Source organism: Hydra vulgaris, chromosome 02 (assembly GCF_038396675.1).
Source record: "Hydra vulgaris chromosome 02, alternate assembly HydraT2T_AEP".
In the NCBI taxonomy this organism is placed as follows: domain Eukaryota; kingdom Metazoa; phylum Cnidaria; class Hydrozoa; order Anthoathecata; family Hydridae; genus Hydra; species Hydra vulgaris.
In genome coordinates, this window is record NC_088921.1 from 69,839,738 (window position 1) to 69,858,607 (window position 18,870).

Genomic DNA, 18,870 nt, shown 5'->3' on the forward strand with positions numbered 1-18,870 from the left:
TTTTCATAGATTTTAAATATTAAATGTTGCGAAACATTTCTTTTTTTGTGCTTTTAAAAAGTAAATCTATGAGACCTAGAAACTAGTCACAGAGGAATACGACACAATATTTATTGAGTAAATTTTTGCCACCTTGTTTTTACTGCTACCACATTTGTGGATAGAGGGAACATTACCGAACGAGTTTTGGATTTTAAAGTTTTTTCAAAAATTTCTTTTATTTTAATATAAAACTGGTTCATAATGAATCCTCGGGGCTTATTTTTTTCTTCTTTTCTACTAACACTATTATTATCCCTGCTGACATAATCAATGCAAACATTTGATTTCTTGAAATTTTTGGCTTATTTTATGTGCCTCAGCACTCTCATAATCACCACTATTAAGTAAAGTACTTTACTAGTAATAACAGCGCAAGTACTTTACACTCTTAAATTCATTTTAAACTAATTTAATGTTTTGCTTTAGATAAAAAATGAATTTTCTAGTTATAGTTCTATTAGTTGTTTGTTGTGTTTTAATCCAATCTTTGGAAGGATTTGGTGGAGGAATGATACCGGAAACTGTTAGACGTAAAAATGCCGCTCAAAATTATCAGGTAACAATCTTTCAACTATTAAAAAAAAAAATCAGGTAACAAACTTTTAACTATTAAAAAAAAATGTAATTTCCTTTATTTATCATTGGTATAATATTATTTGTTACAAACAAAATTTTTAACAGTACATGATATATTTATTATGATCTTATTATAATATAATATTAAATGTTACATTAAATACAAATTTTATTTAAATATTTAATGATGTGTTGAATTTTCGAAAGTTAACGTATAAAAGTATGTAATATAAAACATGTAAATAAAAATTAGAAAGTTAAAATAACAGATATTGAAGAAGTAAAATAGTGATACAACATTCAAACTTTTTAAATAATATATAGCTACCCTAAAAGAAATTTTACTAAAATTTCTAAAAAGGACTAAAAAAGTAAAAGCTCAATTTTCTCTTTCCATATTTTATGTAAACAAAGTATTGAAAATGTCAATTTTGTGAACTTTGAAGCATGTTTTTTAAATCTATCTTACCACATATTTTGCATTGCATTCTTCTCATTGTAAAGAAGACTCCTAGCTACATTGCCAGTTGTAGTACTACCCTTTTGACCTGATATATCTGCAAAATCCCATTTGATTCATGTTCTTTTGCTTATTGGCTCCTGTATATTTTTCTTCTCTTCTTAAAGTGCGCACCACTGGCTGTGTTAAACTCTGTCCATGCATGGACCCTGCAGCCATATGAACCACCACTTTTATGAAGGGGTTATAGAGTAATGTATGGAGTACTTGTACAGAATTTAGATTAAATCCAGCTATCGGTCTTGGCGTTTACCCATAGAGTGCATCATAATCCTTTGACTTTTTAGATAAAGAATCTTCTTAAACGGAGCAGATATTTTTGAACTTTCTTTGAAAGTCCAAAAATATCTGCTCCGTCGTTTCAATTTTTCTATTTATAATAAATCTCTGTTCAAATAAACATATCTCCACAATGCTTCTTAGATAAATCACAAAGATCACATAAGGTACCTCTAAGGTCCTGATACATATTTGAAGCTTTTCTGCCCAAACTGTTACCAACAATGTTTACTTAGATATTCAGATATAGTCCATTAATGATAATAATGAAACATTCCTTTTACATTGTTTTGATATCTGCATCAAAAAAAGTTAAAAACTGTGCATTCTAACGGAAAAATTCTTTTCCCAATTGGATTATCAGAGGCCTTTGTGAAATATCTGAGTTTGGGGATTTTTGTTCCCATGTTAAGTTATTTCCATTAGCATTAGAGTTTTTGAGGGTAAAAGATTGCCATGATTATATTATTGATATTTACATTGTGTAGCTGATTATGCATTTTATGTCCTCAATGTTATCATAACTAAATTTGATTTCAAGAAATAAATTTTTTACTTTTTAGGTTATATGGGCATTTTTAAGTTTAAGAATTTGGGATACTGTGAATTTGGTAGACTCTGCAAAGGTCAAATAAACTCCAATATATAGTTCTGGTAGGGGAATGGCTTTCTTAGAAGTGATTTTGAACTTCTTTCCAGCTAGTATAAACATCCTTCTATAAGCTAATTGACCAAGCAAATTACAGCAGATTGCAACAGCTGTCACAGTTTTTGCTAAGGTAGTTTTGACACAGCTAGAAGATGAAAAACCTAGATAGTAGGAAGTAACAAATCTCGTTCGGATCAATATTTTCGTTTTCAGCAAATATATTCTTCTGTTCTTCGAATTTTTGACTTTCGAGAGATGTTACCCCATTTTTTTCTCTTTCTTCTTGTATCGTCTTCTAAACTGTTACCATTATCTTAATTTAAGTTGTCTTCATTAAATGACAGCAAAACCTATATAACAAATGTTAAAAATAAATATATTAAATTTTATGATTTATATTCTAGAAAGTCATTAATATACAAAATTAAGTTTTGTTCATAAATGCCGTAATATCTGTATTAGTTAAAAAATATTCTACAATAATTATGTCATTTTATTACTTAATTTATTTATTTGAAGTTTGTCTTAACCTCTAATTGTCCAACCTTAATAAGAACTTCTTTGTCAATTTTGATGCGTTTTGCAAAAAACTTCGACTTTTTTAAGGTTGTTCAAATGTTTAAACCCTGTAAATAATGTTTGTACTGAATTAACATTGCTATCTAATATAATTTAAAATTTTCTTTTTCTGTATAGAGAATTATCTGGAAACAAAGTAAAATATTTTTTCTTATTAAGTTCTTGATTTGTTTGATAATGCATGGATTTTGGATAGAACTAGTGGGTTTTGGGTGGTGAGGGACATATTGTTTGCAAGCTTTTTCGTAAATTTTTAAAAAGTGTTCATAACATTGAGTTGTAGACATTTTATCAAAGATTTCAACACAATTTATTTTATTAAACATGAGATTTATTTCCTTGTGTTTTCCTTTTCGAAAATTAAATCTCTCCCTGTTGAACTTTTTGTCACATGAATTGAAAAGGTTAGTTACTCATTTTAAGACCTAATGACTTTTAGAAATTAAACCAAGTGGAACATCATATTAATTATTGATTACTAAATCTAGATTATCACATATTATTAAATCTAATATATTTGTTGGTTTATCAATAGTCATTTGAAAAATTGACTTGCTAACTACTTGATGCAAACAATTGTTTTGCAAATTATCAATAATTGCTTTTCTTGTTTGGCAGTTTTGTTTTAGTTCTATAATTCCATCTATATTCCATATAATATTCGGGCAATTAAAATCACCAATAATCATTAAATTGGAGTATTTTTCATTAACCACTTCCTTTTTTGCTATTTTTATTAATTTATTAACTGAGTTGTTTACTAAGTCATTACTGTTTGTTGGTCTTAATATACATCCAATTAATGTTTTTGTTTTATTAAGTACTCACCATATTTGTTCAACTTCTTTACATAAAGGTGAAACTACTACTTCATGAGCAATTATATCAAATTTGATAAAAATTGTAACGCCTCCACCTGGGAGGTGTTGCAATTTTTGTTGAGTTTCTATCTCCTTATTTTCATTACTTTATCCTTTCGGATACCACAATAGAAATCTTCTCTCTCTTCGTTTTCATTACTTTTATCTCTACATTCTTGTCTCAATAACTTGGATTTTAATCTTTCTCTTTCTGTTTAGGCCGGATTGAAGAAAACTTTTTAACACTCTTTTGAGTCACGTAGTTTATCTTTTAAAATAACTACGAACGGGGTTTGTTTATCGCTGTTTGATCTTAACATTATAATATCTTGTATGCTTACTTTAACTTGCAATTTATTAATGACTTTTTCAATAGTTTTTTTTGTTGTCTAACTTAGGTTTGGTTTTGTCTTCATTGTCTGATGCTTTTATTCCAAAAATTACACCCTAACCCCTACCTTCCTGTCCCGGTTTACAACTTCAAAATTATGGTAAGCCTAATATTACCTAGCTTATAAAAATCGTAAAACTTTTTCTAATGTTAAAATTTACTTAAAAAATGTTTTAAATTAAAAAAATATCAAATCTGTATAATGTTTTTATTTATTTATGTGAAAAAATAAGTTTATTGCTTTTCTAAAGAAAAAACAAAAAACTAAAATTAAGAACAATATGATAAGTGAATGCACACACACATAAATTATATGTTATATGTAAATTAAAAGTAAACAGATATTTAAAACTAAGAGTAACTAAATTATAAGAATGTATATAACATACGATTTTAAAAAAATACAATATTATTTTACTCTCTCAGCGATAAACAATTAATTAAAATTAAATCAAGTAAACTTTTACAATTTTTTATCTTTTTTTTTCTTTTCTCATAAAAAAAATGAATATATTCATAAAGCTCACCTAAGAAGAATTTTAAATATTTTTTGTTTAGTAAAAGGTTTCGCTTTTGTTTTGTTTTAAATTGATTATGCGAAGAAAGTGTTTTAAGATCATTATTAAAAAGTGTGTTCCATATTATTATTATTATATTATTATTATTATTATTATTATTATTATTATTATTATATTTATTATTATTATTACATTTATACATAATATGCAGTACAAGATTTTCAAATAATAACTAATAATAAAAAATAATAACTAAAGTCAATTCAAAAACCTATTATTCAACTAGTAAATTTCAATCTATTCAATTAAGTAATTAACTAGTAAATTTCAATCTATTCAATCTATTTCAACTATATATTATATAGTTTATTTTTTTGAACAACAAGTTAAATAACAACGGTGCCTTTTTTTTATCAAGTTTTAAATATCAATAAAAGAATATGATAAAGATTTAGTTTAAAAAATTTAGTATGTTAAGTTTACCAAAACGTATTTTTGTATGAGAAAAACGAGCTTCATTTATAGTAATAATTCTAATAGGATTTTTTTGTTTGTAGAGAAGTTTACTTTTGTAACACTATTGCTACACCAAGCAATGTTTGCATCGTTTATTATTATTATTATTATTTATTATAGTTGTTGCCGTAAATTTACATTTAATTTATATATACAGCAAGCAGAGAAAACATCCCACGATAAACAACCAGTTTTATAAATATTTGCTCCCAATTTTTTCCGCATCCAACAGTCTAGTCTACTTTTGAAAGAACGCATTGTGGAGTAGAAAGTTACTTGCTTAAGTAGTTCGTTCCAGCATTTTGCTGATCAATACAATCAATTGGAAGATAGTTTGGAACATGCTTACGCTTTATTTTAGAAAGACGACCACGAGACAAGGAGTTAATAAATTTTGGTAGATATAATTTATTTAACTGTTATCAATTAACTGTTTAATTTATTTAACTGTTATTAATTAACTAACAATTAACATTACCTGTTTCAAAACAATGTATTAAATTGCAACGAAGGCGCAGCATCTCAGATGATAGTAGATTTAATATTTTCACTCTTTCGCAGTATTGAAGATGCCTCAATTTGGAAGTCCATTTTGTTGCTTTGCGTTGAATAGATTTGACTATGACCATATCAGTTTTCAAATAAGGAACTTAAATAGACACTCCATATTTAAGGTGTACTCGTATACCAAGCGTTGACGATCCTGCAAATCAACAAGATTAGACTGCAGTAAGGTTTTAGAAAAAACGTTTAGTAGCTTTAGCAAATATCTCAGAAGTTTCAGTAAGTTTTACAAAATCATTTGTGTAAAAAATGAAGAGAAGCGGACCAAGAACAGAACCTTGAGGAACACCACTGCGAACATCAACCCACGCAGAGTTAGTATTGTTAATTGTAACACTTTACTTTCTGCCAATTAAAAAGGATTTAATCCATTGCATAGTTCTATATAGTTTGCATAGTTTAGGTAACAATGTATAAATTAAAATTATGTATCTTTGCAGCAAGATTGGGTATTGATAACAAAAGTATATTGCAAGCAAAATTGGGTACAAGAGTGTAAATAAAAAGCATGTATCTTTCAAGAAAGATTAGTTTAAGAACTTTTTAGCTTCTTACAATATGCCAATATTTTTTGAAACTTTATTCTCAATTACATTAATACGTTTTCTCCATGTAATATTTTAACCGAAAATTACACCTAAAATTTTTTAGCGTTGTTTCCCTTTTTACTATACTATTATCAATAAAAATAGTTTTTATTGATATTTATATAATAAAAAAAATTTCTAAGGAATAAATTTTTTTATATGCACGATGGAATAATCTGTATTTAGTTTCAGCAATATCTAGGAATAGTTTATTGTACAAACCATTGGGTTAGTTTATCAAGTTATTTGTTTATTTTTAAATATAAACAAGTTGAAAAATTAATATGGGACATTGATTAGAAATATGTTTCAAATATTCCTATTTTTATCTTTTTATTTATGAAGTCATGGGTGATCTATCACCATGGTGATAGACTATCTATTAAAGTTGCTTATTTTTTTGTTTATCGATGACAGGACTATATTTTGACTATTTTTAAAGACGACATTAACAAATTGTTAAATGTTTATATTTGTGTCATAATCCAAAATAATGAGGTTTAAGTCACCTACCATATAAAAAGTTTTTTTAAAGTCTAGTTATTTTTAATAATATTTTTAATGGGGTCTTCAAACAATTTATTTGATCCGGAAGGTAGTCTTTACCCAACCGGCACCACTCAGAAAAAAATTACACTTGGTTTTTGTTGCGTGTTTAAAACAGAAAGAACAACACGTGCCAAGAATGATTTTCATTCCGATAACTTTTAGTATTTACCATAAATACCAGTTAAAATAATAATGATTTCACCGTTAAGGAAATGTTGTATTATGTTATAGTATTATGTTTCAGTAAGGAATGCGAAACCACTGATAAAGGCATGCTACATTTAAATTTGACTTTAAAACCTCAAAAAACACGCGTTAAACTCGTAGTATACATGTGTTTTTGGTTTATGCCTAGATCCTGACAAACACGTGTTTGTCAAACCAAAAGCCGATTTCTAATGTTAGCGTGGAGAACGAGTCAAGAGCGAGAACTCCATTCATTTAATTATTTTATTTTGAACGTATGGAATAGTATAATGAATTATAATTTTTTTATTTCGAAATTAATATCAGGACCAGAATGTTTTTTTAAAACTATTGATGTTTTAGTTAGTAATGTATTAAATTCAAAGTTTTTTCAAAATAGAACCATCCGCTATTTTAAATAAGAGTAATATAATATATATAATATATATAATAATAATTTAGCTATTATATATATATAATTTATATAATATTTATATATATACATATCTTTTTTATATATAATATATTTAATAATATTATATAATTTATATAATATATATTATAATATTAAAGCTGATACTTCCTTAATTCTTTCGAAACAAATTTTTTGAAAACAATAATTGAATTGGAACGTATCGGGACGATAGAGCATAACGGAACAATTATGACTGAAGCGTAATATCTCACCTAAAAAGTTTTTTTTTCAAAATAATTTTTATAAAATATTTTAAATTATTTTATTTTTTAGTGTTGTAAAAAAATAATTTTATTTTAGAAATACCGAAATGCATTAAATATGCCAAAATGCATCAGTAAGTTCGAGATAAATTTATTTATAAAAAGTTTCAATTTTGCAGACATATGGTATTAAAACATCTGGTTTGAAAAGTATTTATGATAAAATATAAAGTATAAAATGACTTTTGTGGGGCAAATCGAAACAATGGAGTCTCCATACCCTAGTTCAGATAAAAATGTTTCCATACCCAAGTTAAAATCAACAAAAAGAAACAGTAAAGAGTCTGAAAGCATTATAAGTTTTTCTAATAAGATAAAAAATGAAGAATCTGTTCAATATATTTAATCAAAAAAATAACTTAAAACTAGGTAAAGAGAAGTTACCTCTTTTCCAAGAAAAAAAAGTTGCTATCAAAAGTCCACTCGTTCACGATGAAAAATTTTTGACCTTTTGAAACCTTTTGAATTTTGAAAATAGTGAAGGTTTCGTATGTGGTTTGTGGTGGAATGATGCTTAAAACAAAAATGATTGGTTGAAATATCTGCAGATTTTGTCTATCAAAATTGTCGCCAAATAGTTTCAGAATTTTTTTGTATGACTTATTTGATCCAAACCATTTTTTTTTTCTTATCTCAAATTTAATAATATTAACCAGTTTATGTATTTATATGTATGTATATGTAAATGTATGTTATGTTATGTTTATGTATTTTAATGTCAGCTTTTAATTTTCTGTTTTCTTTTTCTAACAATTCGCTTTTTTCTTTTAAATTATTTTCAACACTTTAAACACTTTTCTTTTAAATTATTTGCCTCTTTTAATAATGCGTCAATTCTATCATTGTTAAATCTATCATTGCGTCAATTTTATCATTGTAAACTTTAATTTTCCACTTATAAGTGTAAAAACAAGGTTTTGTTATTTATGAAAAAATTTCTGTAAAATCTTAGAAGCCATTTTTATTGAGATAACTGGATTCATCTTTTTTTGAAATTGCTTTTTTCTTTAGATCAAGAAGATTGTTTTCCCAAGATTACTTCTTTTATCCAATGTAATAGATAAAAACAATACTTACTGATTTATCTGATTTATAAAAACAATATCTACTGATTTATAAAAACAATACTTACTGATCTATCTCGTTTAATGTCATTTTTTACTTCAGATCAAGAAAATTGTTTTCTTAAGATTACTTCATCTATTGTAATAGATAAAAAATAATACTTACAATTGTTTATTATACAATTGTGTGTTATAATGAAATATATATTTTAATAAAATATATATTTTGATAAAGATTCAATATCTTTATTAGAATATATCCTATAAAAATATACTCTATAATTTTTTAATTGAGGGAATTTTCCTAAAGAATTTAAACAAAAACAGTTTGCGTTTATCTAGTTTTTTGCTATAAAGCGACGTCGCATGTGCAAAATAACATTGGCTTTAACAATTTACAAAAAATCCACATCTTTTTTATCAATCTTTAGTAGGCACCCCTACAAATATTTTGAACTTTTATTTTTTCAACCAGAAACATTCCACTATATAGGTATTATTAAATAATGAATTTTGATATAAAAAAATTTATCAAAAATATAGGGAATTTTAAAAAGTGGACTTTAAACCATGTTGTATATAATATAAAATATATATATATCGTATATAAAATATATTTTATATACAATATATATATATATATATATATATATATATATATATATATATATATATATATATATATATATATATATATATATATATATATATATATATATATATATATATATATATATAATTGATTTTTTGACGAGATTAAAAAAATAACTACATGATTTTTACTACTAAAACTTTAAGTAGTAAAAATCATGTAGTTATTTTTTAATCTCGTCAAAAAATCAATTATATAGCTCTGATATCATTCATCGAGCACTCTTGCTGAATATATGCTCACAGCAAAATTAAACTTATATATATATATATATATATATATATATATATATATATATATATATATATATATATATATATATATATATATATATATATCGTATATATAAAAATATATTTTATATATCGTCTTTATAAGAAAAAATGTACTTCAAATTCATCTTTATGCTACTTAAAAAAATAATAATAATTGTGCTGTTTACAGAGATTTTTGAATATGGGCAAATGTAGGATTTTAATGTGATCAAGATATTTAATTTCCAGAAATGGAGCAAATTCGAAATATAAATATGTTTATACTTATGTCAAGGATATTTTACAAAAACTGAAGATAATTTGAGAACTTAGGAGCAAAAAAAAACAGCTAAATATTTGCCCTCTGCCCCTAATGTGAGAGTAACAAGTATTTTATTTACAAGTAAATATTTTTTATTAAAATAGTTAATAAAATATTTTTTACTATTCTTTACACTCTAGGGTACGAGTATTTAGGGTTAAAAACACACTAGAATGCCAGTACTTAGCTAAATAAAGTGATTAATGTGTTTTACCTCTATGCTAATAATAATAAAGTGATTAATGTACCTTAATTAATTAATTACCTTAATACCTTTTTAGTTAAAACAATTTTGTTAGATTTTATTAGAACTTAATTTTGTATAAACATTAATTTTTGTTGTTTATTAATAAATAATTTGCTGGTCGATCTGAACGGACTGTTCAGATAGTATGTTTGCAAATTTCAAAAAATATATTAAGTTCGGATAATATTTTTATATTCCGTTCATGAACGGAATATAAAAAAAATTATACTGTTCGTAAAAATCGTATACTGTTCACTGGACAGTGCACTGTCCAGTGAACAGTATACGAAAAATAAAGTTTAGTAAAAAAAAACCATACATAGTATTATGATATATTTTATACTTCATATTATTCATCATTCTATGTCTGAAGATATTTCAGCTATGTCCGAAGATATTTCAGCTATGTCCGAAGATATTTTAGCTATGTCCGAAGATATTTCTTGTTGAAGCATTGTGTTTTTAAAAAATTTAGCACGTTTGGCTCAATTACCATCTACGTCTTGTGACGCAGTAAAAGCCCCAGACGTTTGACTTTTTGTTTTTTGAACATTATATTTTGCCGTTGAAGAAATGTTACAACTTACATAAATTTACAAATAAAATTAATGACTGGAGCAAAAAGAATACATTATTTTTATCTTATCGGCGAGCACCGTTTTACAGTATATATCTTTAACAAATTTTTTCCAAGAGCATAAAGTATAAACTAAGAAATAAGATAGTAGTTTACAAAAATATTAACATTAAAATAAGATTATCTTAATTAATAGGTGATAACGTAGATTAGATAAAACAAAATACAAACAAACAAACAAAACAAAACAAAACAAAACAAAAAAGAAAGAACTAAAAAGTTTAAAACTTATGTAATTAATGATAATCATTAATGTCAGTAATTGTTTAACTTAGTTTATGAACTTACATAGTCATTAAATTAAAGATTAACTTTAATTATTTTGACTTTGACGCGCATTTCTTGTTACAGTTTCTGCAAACAAAGTAATTTAGATTTGAATAATAACTCAAAAAGAAAGTAATTATAAAAAATTTTAATAAAGCTATTATCTAAAAAATTACAGCACATTACAGCACTACAGACAATACAGTCAGTTACCTCCACAAGAGTACAACCTCCTTAATTAACTTAGTATCAAACCTGTTAAAAACAAAAGCAATTAAAGAAAATAATTTATAAAGTTGGCTTGGTATCTAAAGTACTTAGTTGACAGAACACATAATAAACTGTATTAATTATATAGTTTATTCAGTGTTCTGGTAAGTGAAGATGAGGGATCCTGATTGCTTTAAGAACACGAGTAAAATTACCTCAGAGTTTTATATATTTGTACACAAGTTAAAAATTAATTACTTAAGATATTTTTTTATTATAAAGGTTTTACCTCTTTCTTTTTAGCATACCTGATGCATTTGTGTTGGTTTTTATTTTCACTAATATTTAAATCTGTTTTCTGATAACTTTTTTCAGATGAGTTTCCGAAAACTGAATTCTCTTGCTCTTTGGAAGTTGCTAAATTATACAATAAAATATCTTTTGAGTAATGATAACTATGTTTAAAAACAAATATTTTATAACTTGGGACATAGAAGTGGATAGCATGTTACCTTTAATAGTAATATTTTAACATGCTTTTTCTTAAGTTCAAACGCTAAATTTTTTTCATGCAGGAATAGGCCTAGCTTGTTGGCTGACCAGTAGAACGATTTCATCGGAATCATTTCACTAAATGAATCACGATGCTATGATATTGTAAAAGTAAATATTTTTTATATGCTATGTAAGAAAGATAAAAGATTTTTTTTTTAATTTGATAACATTATTAATGTTCCACTCATACATGTTAAATTGGGATGGAATAATCCATAACAAAGTCACGTAATGAATTTTTTAATCGGGTTTTAAATATTTAAACAATAATGTTTTAAAGTTTACTTGTTTAACTTAAACAAGTTTAAACATTTCATTAAAAAAAATTATTTATAAAAATGAACTTAAAAACTTATTTAAGAAATTAAAAGTTATTATAGAATTACAAAAATATGTTCAATAGCCAACTAAATTTTTAAAACGCAGTAAATATTTAGCTATTGCAAGTACAATAAAATTATTTCAGTTTTTAACTTGTTGTAGTAATCATTTTTATGCCTATATGATATATTATTTTAAAATATTACACATATATATTATATATAATATAATATCATATACTAGATAATATGTTATAGTATCATATACCATAATATATAATAATAGTAATAATAATATATGTACAATAATGATTGTTGCAACAAGTAAAGAAATGCAGCAACTTATACTGCATGATGCAATATTATCATTTTAAGTAATCCTTAAATTGCAAAGCATAAACTGCTTAATGTGCTAAATTGAATTTACAAAAAAGATGTGTAATGATATCCTTAAAAATAACCATGTAGAATTAATAATATTACATATTTAACTGATACTATTGTTAATAAACTTTTGCTAACTATAATACAAATTAATAAATCGTGTCAAATTTTGGACGAGTGTAAAGTAATTTTAATAAATTGTGTCAAATTTTGAACGAGTGAAATTTTGTCAAATTTTGAACGAGTAAAGTAAAAAAATTTCAATAAACACACTTGACGGAATATTCCGCGATCTATACAAACGAAATATACCGTCAAATTAGTTGAATGAGCTGGTCCAAATGGGGCCTATCTAGAGACCAAGTCCTGTAAACCATGCCCATATGCCTAGGTTAAAAACCACGAATAGTCCATATAGATATGTAGGCTGGGTATGATCATATAATGTTTGAACCCATCTCAATTTGAGGAGGTTATATAATTGCGTCAAATGATGCATACTTAATTTGGCGCAGTTTTTTTAAACATAAAGGAGATTTTTATATATCAATTATTATATATCAAATAAAAGATCTATAAATAATCTGTTTTAGCATATTAATTTTATCTTTTGCATTTATCTTGATATAATGATTTTTTGATGTAAAAATTATCTATTTTTACCAGGTTCGTTTACGGTAAAATCATACATTTTTTACAATAATAGCACCCTTAACTAATTAAACCCTCACTTTAAACAAAAGAGTGTAATAAAGTTAGTTGTGCATTGTTTTGATAACTTAATAAAAAAAATTTCTTCATGTCTTTTGCATATTTCGAAAAAACACTGAAAAACTGGAACATTTTTGAAGCGGATTCCAAAAGGTGAAACGCATTTAAACGGACGCTTATGAAGGTACGTAGTCTAAGGTCACAATATAGCTTAAAATATTCTAAAAGAAATTTCTTTAAACTATATTGTGACAGTAGCGTCATAAAGATGATGCTATTGTGACAATATATTTTAAACAAATTGTTTAATAAAATTTCTTAATTTAAATTTTTTTAAACTTTTAGCATTATTTTTTCAGACATTTAAATTTTTACTTTGAATTATTTGTCATAAATATATACACTCATTAATCCAAGGTTCAAAGCAATCTCTGGGCATATTTCGCGCCGTCGGTAAGGAAGGAAGCGTGAACTTTTTAGTTAAATGCTCTTCAACGATGCTCTTTGACAAGACAGTTAGGTCTTCTTGGGGGCACCTAAAGCAAAAATTAAAGAAAATTAATTTAAAAAAGTAAATAAATAGCAAATAAAATAATGAAATAGATAAAAGTAAAATTGATTTATAAAACAAATCATGTAAAGTTTATATAAACAAATTTAAATATATAAGAGTAATTTTTAACTGTTATTTTACATTTGTATTCGATAATTACATTTGTATTTAATACAATAATTATTATATAAATTTTTGTAATCGAAAAAAGTATTTATAGGTTATTATTTTATAGAACATAAATGAATGGAAGCGTTTATATAACAAATTGTATGAATCTAACAACGGCAATGATGGTTCATTTTTTAATTTAAAAGATCTGGAAGAAATTACGCAACGTTGTGTGCAATATTGTATGCCTGATGATCACAAGTGCATGAGAAAATGTGCTCAAAAGTTTGAAGAGGGCTTAATTTAGTGCAATAGTTGTACGAATGTGCTTTCATTGTAAAGAAAAATTTATTTAAAAAGTTTTTCAATTATTAATTCAATATATATATATATATATATATATATATATATATATATATATATATATATATATATATATATATATATATATATATATATATATATATATATATATATATATATATATATATATATATATATATATATATATATATATCACTTCCTTCAAAACGAATTTTTGTATGCTTAAATTTAAATTTTTGACTCGAATTTTTTTTTTATTGAGTTTATATCAAATAACATTTTTAAAACAAGAAATTCATATTTTATACTTAAAACAAAAATTTATCCACTAAATCAGAAAAAGTCATAAAGTGATGAAAATCATTAAATGATTATTTTGCTAATATAAAGATAATAGTCAATTTGTCGGCCTTTTGTCTAAATGACTGCAAATCATCTTTTAAACATTGAATCTACTAAGTTTTTAAGCCATTGCGGGTCAAATTTTTCAGCAAAAATTGCCTTTAATTGCGACAAACTGAACGGTTTTCGTTCAGCTACTTTAATTTTAAAAAGATTACTTAAATTTTTAATTGGATTTAAATCTAGTGACTAAGGAGCCCAATCTAGCATCTTAATCCTTTTTTATTTAAACCACTGAGTGGCTTCGACGTGTGTTTTGGATCTCCATCCTGTTAGAAAAAAGATAAATTTATGAGATCAAGCGCCAGCACTTCAGGTGTTTGATCTCAGTTTTCATTTCATAATATCAGTATAAACCTTTTTTTTCATTATTCCGTTATTGAAATCGAGTTCGCCAACACCACTCCAAGCAAAAGAACCCAAATCATCATTCGTCCTGTTATAAAAAGGAAAAAATAAGTTAGAGTGTATAGAATAAAAAGTAAAAACATGAGTATTTGACTAAAAAAGTATTTTAAATCTTTTGTAGAAAAAATCAAAAACCAATTTAATCACGTGTCTTCCAATTTAATCACATGCTGTTTGAGGGTAATATAATGTAAAAAATAGAGTTTATATATTTATTTTTTTACTTCTTTTGAAAGTCAATGTATTTAAGAAAGTTTTAAGGGTCATAAAAATTATTTTAACAGAAACTTTTTTTAGCAGAAACTTTTTGTTTGTTTGTTTGAACAACTAGCAATCCTTTTGCACTTTTTTAAACACTTTTCTTAATACTTTAGGAAATGCTGAGATGTTTACGTCATGCATAAGCCAATTCAAACCACGCTTCTAAAGCAAATCAATATTTTGTCTATAGAATAAAAATGGGACATGTAGCAATAAAACAATTAAAATAAAAATTGTTGATATTACACAGTAGAACACTCATGAAATCTTTATTTTGAAAATAGTGATCGAATACAACAGTAATCGGTGATGTTTTGAGGTCTAAGTAGCAAAAAACTAATAAAATATAAGCCAAAACTGCCATAAATCCTTAACCAGTAAACCATTCTACATGAAACTTTAACCATAGTTTTGTGTAGCCATATATGCTACATTTGCACTAATTATTATCAAGTTATATGCAGTGGTTTTCATTCTACAAGTGTTTTTATTGTCGCACTATAAAGTCAAAATTTTATTTAATTTGAACATTCAAATTAAATTATTTTCCGCGAAAAAAACTAAAAGGTTTGAAAATTAGCATCACCTTGATATGTACGCTATCCCTACATTTAAGTGGCGTTTATGGTTCAGCTAGGTTGGAATTATCAGGATCCGTGCCTTAGACTGGTAACATGCAATTTAGTATAACCTGCTCTATTATCTGTTGCCTTGTAGTATTAGCTTTGAAAAATGAAAATTTTTATCTTGTGAAGATGTTAACTGCATTTGGCATTTGTAGAAGGTCTTTTACACTGACTTTAGGGGTTAGTATAAAAATTCTGTTAATTCTGAAGACCAGCCTCGTTGGTCACCAGAATCAGAGTATTATGTGTCATGTTGCGCAAAGTTGGTGCCCTTGTTAGTGCTTTTAGTGTGCATTGTTGAGACCACATAAAGAGCCATTAGTTACATCTTAATTACAGGTTATATACTGAGGCAATTGCATAGCTCATTGCTTGAGGAACCATGAGAACCATGCATTATTGTTGATTGAATCTAATTAATAAGTTGCAGCAGTGGCACTGTGAATAAAGCGCTCGCTTTATAAGCTTGATATTTAGGGTTCAAAGCGAGGTCTGGACATATTTGGCGTCATCGGTAAGGAAGAAGGCGTGAACTTCCTATTTAAATGTTCTTTCGCGGTGCTCTGTAACAAGACCATAAGGTCTTCTTAAGGCGCCTAAATAATAAATATAAATAATAGAAGAAGCCATTAAAAAATGTTCACTTTACTTATGTTTTGTAAATATTTTTAAAATTCAATATCAACAGCATATATGTATGAATACATGGAAACGATATCATTGGATTTTTCAACAGATACAGACTGATAAGGAGCATGTAAGCAAGCTGCCATTTGTTTTTAAAGGTTTGGCAACAATACCTGATACTGCTGCTCATTTGACTTATTTATAGGAACTTGTTAATAGCCATCTAAAAACAAGGTTTTAAAAATTAAGATGGCAGTCCATTTTGATATACAATAAAGATGGCAGTCCATTTTGATATACAAAATTTTTTTTGTTTTTTGTTTGTTTGTTTATTTATTTCGCCGTTTAATAACTTTTAGAATTTAAAAGTTTATTAATAAAAACACTTTCGGGGCAAGTAGAAGACATTATTTTGTCTTATCACCGAGCCCCAATTGTACGTATTTACAATAACCGTATAATATATTTATACTTTACAAACTATTTATTGAAAATTATAACTGTAAAAATAAATAACAATTACCTTAAGAAATACTTCAAGAACAATATTCATGTTAAGAGTAATAACCAAGTAAACAAGAAAAACTGAAAGAAAAGTAAAAAAGAAAAACAAAAAATAAATAAATTAATTAAAGAGCACGTATTTACAAGAGCCACACTTTATACGTATATTATACAAAGTATTTATTGAAAAATACGAAAATAAAATTTATAGCAATTTGTAATAAAGTAATATTTAAATGAAGAACGAAAAATTAAAAATAAAAGAGTACTTAATTTACAAAAACCGTAATATATATGTATATTTTAAAACTAATTTGATTAAAAGTAAAAAAAACAATTCATTAATAGTTTATATTTATTTACACTTTGCCGTTAAAAAAAAATTTACAGTCGTAACTTATAAAAAAATAATTACATGACCGGGTCTAGAAGAAGACAAATTTAGTCTTATCATTAAAATTAAAAAAAAAAAAAAAAAATTCAGATTAGATTTTAACAATAACTTTTAAGATTAGAGGAAACACCATAACTGAATTAATGAAAAAAAAAAAAAAGTTGATAAAATCTGATACATATTTTATATAATTGAATTTTAGTTTAAAAGAAGCATTTAAAATCGGATATGTTAAAACCCATAAGTAATAACACCTGTTTCGATTAATTTTAAACTGTTGTATACTAACTTTTTTTCGTATTTGCAATATTAGGAAACTTTTTCCACAAATAGGTCCACGATATTAAATTGAATATGTAATTTGTTTTGAATTATATTTAGGAACAATGTAGTTATTATTTGAAAATTTTGTCGGGTATGTATGCACTACTTTTTCAAAATAGGACTGAAATATTTTAGGAGATAGTCCCATCATTATTTTATACATGAACATTAAAACTTGGAGTAAGTTGATTTTATAAACGTTTAATGCGTCTAGTATACGCAGAAGAGGCTCGCATGGTACTATCTTATCAGCTCCGAATAATATTCTGCACGCATGTTTTTGTTTACTGTACAACTTTTTAAATTTTGTATGATTTGTACTTGCCCATGCAATATTACAATAAACCAAATAGCAATGAATGAAAGAAAAATATAAACTTTTTAAAGATGTATTATTTAGCAATGGTTTAGCCCTATATATCATGGCAATATTTTTTCATATTTTTTTCTTAATGTTTTTTATATGATCACTCCAACGTAAATGTTCATCTAATATTACGCCTAAAAAAATAATTGAAGTTTCTCTTTTAATGTTACCGTTATTGATTATTAGATTTGGCAGTTTAATGGGAACATTTTCTAATTTATTTACTTTATGAAATAAAATAAATTTGGTTTTATCCATGTTTAGAGACAGTTTATTACTTATAAACCATTCATTAACCTTAACCAACTCTTCGTTAGCTGTTTCAAAAAGTGTTTTAATATCTCTGTGGGAATAAAAAAGATTGGCGTCATCTGCAAAAAGAACACAATTTAAGAAGTGTTTTGCTAAATTTAAGTCATTTATATATACTAAGGGTTCTAAAATAGAGCCCTGGGGGACATATGGAGTTGTTTGTTTTTGCTCATATTGGATGAATTGCTTTCAATTGGTCAAATAGCTTTTGAACCAAAGTAAATTATTATTTTTTACTCCATAATATTCAAGTTTTTTTATTAGTATGTTAAGGTAAGTTAAAAATCTTCTACAGTGCCAATATCAAAGGTAAGTCTAATGCATGGGTCTGATCTTATTATCTTTCTAATATAAGATGGAACTATTTGCAAAGAACTTTTCGTCAAATTCTACTCTTGAATCTAAGGGCCACACTCTTCTTGTCATTCCAGAGTAACCGGTTAATGAAATGTTAGACAACTATTTCACTCCGACCTTCCG

General features: G+C 25.7%; 1 long non-coding RNA gene across 1 annotated transcript; it reads left to right on the top strand.

Moving 5' to 3' along the window:
• The first annotated feature begins 463 nt into the window (after nt 1–463).
• On the top strand, nt 464–14,200 carry LOC136076594 (uncharacterized). The gene is made up of 2 exons (XR_010636411.1): nt 464–598; nt 13,966–14,200. It is a non-coding gene; the product is annotated as an uncharacterized LOC136076594 (long non-coding RNA).
• Nucleotides 14,201–18,870: the final 4,670 nt, after the last annotated feature.